Here is a 1,727-nt window from a genome sequence, read left to right as displayed (position 1 = left end):
AACATCTTTCCTTATTTCTTTTAGTAATTTTAGCAAGATAACTATTTGTCCATTGTTCTAATAGTTCTGTTTCTGATAGATGCCATATTCCAACATGTATTTTTCTTTTGAAATAATTGTGCTCCTCAAATATTTTGTTGATTATTCTTATGAACTTAGTTTTCCCTGGTAGTATGAGCTTCTTCACCAGTCAGTACTCAGTCCCTGATAGCCCCAAATTGCTCGGTGTGTTGGGGTGGGGTGGGGTCACTGGCCTTTGAGTCTGTCATTCCTAGTTCATAAAGCAATTCTTAGGCTAGAGAGCTGCTCTGCATCACACAGAGAAGAAACATTAGGAGGAAATGCATCTTAAATTGTAACTCACCGCCCTGGGACTTAGAGGGGAAAGGTGCAACTCTTCAAAGTTTCTTAGTTCCTGTCTGTTTTCTTCTAACTTTTCATAAGCTGTTTTAGATTGGGTTCCCCAGGTAAGAGACTGAGATGAAGATTTGTTTGTGGGAATTTATTGGAGTGTGGTCTCAGGAACAACACTTGTAAGGATGTAGGGGAAGCAGGATTGGGTGGGGGTGGGGGGAGTGAACTTTGATGCTGTTGCAGCAGGGGTTTAGCTTATCCCACAGGAACTCTGGAGTGAGGAGAGACCTTCAGAATGTCTGACACTGAGGCAAGGGGGCTGGAATTTGGTACCATCTTCTCATCCCCATTGACCAGTAATTGAATGCAGGCTATGCCTATTTTCTGGTATGTTTTCATGTTCTGCACTCTTTTCTGGGGTGGTTTCAAGTTTGGTTGTGGTCATTGAGATGGCTTTAGGTTGAGTGGTGATCTCAGGGTGGTTTTGGGTTCAGTGATGGTCTCTTTTTTTTAAGTTTTAGAGAGAGAGAGCACGAGTGGGGAGGGGCAGAAGGAGAAGGAGAGAGAGAATCTTAAGTAGGCTCCTTGCTCAGTGTGTAGCCTAATGTGGGGCTTGATCTCACGAACCTGAGATCACGACCTGAGCAGAAATCAAGAGTCGGATGCCTAACCAACTGAGCCACCCAGGCACCCCCAGTGATGGTCTCTTGAATGGAGTCATGTTGGTTAATGATTTCTGGAGTGGTTTTGGGTTTAGCAGTGGTTTCTGGGATTGGTGTGGTTTAAGGTTTAGCAGTGTTTCCTAAGGAGGTTCAAATTTAGCACTGGTCATTGGTTGTCTCAGTTTTTTTTTTTTTTTTTTTTTTGAGGGGAAAGTTTACGGTGATTTCAGGTTCAGCAGTAATCTGGGGTAGTTTTAGTTGCTGGGTGGTCTCTGGTGATTTTAGGATCAGCAGTGTTTTTTGGGGTAGTTTCTTTTTAGCTGTGGTCTCGGGTGTTTTTATGTTCAGCAGTGATTCTTGATGGGGTTTCAAGTTTAGCGCTGGTTGTTTGTGTGGTTTCAGGATCAAGGGTGTTATGTGTGGTTGTTTTGAGTTCAGTGGTGATCCCTTGGCTGCTTTCAGGTATAGGAGTTTTCTGGGGGTGGTTTTAAGTTTGGTGATGGTCACTGAGTTTGTTTTGGTGTTTTGAGTTCATCAGTGGTCTTTGGGTTGGTTTTTGGTTCAGTGGCAGTCTCTTGTCTGATTTTGTGTTCAGTAGTGGCCTCTGGGTTGGTTTTGGGTTCAGCAGTGGTTTTCAGTATGGTTTCGGAGTTAATAGTGGTGCCTGAAGTGGTTTTAGTTTCAGCCACAGTTTGTGGAGTAGATCTGGGT

The sequence above is a fragment of the Zalophus californianus genome, chromosome 2 (assembly GCF_009762305.2).
Source record: "Zalophus californianus isolate mZalCal1 chromosome 2, mZalCal1.pri.v2, whole genome shotgun sequence".
Taxonomy (NCBI): Eukaryota; Metazoa; Chordata; class Mammalia; order Carnivora; family Otariidae; genus Zalophus; species Zalophus californianus.
Note: the sequence above shows the minus strand (reverse complement) of the source record.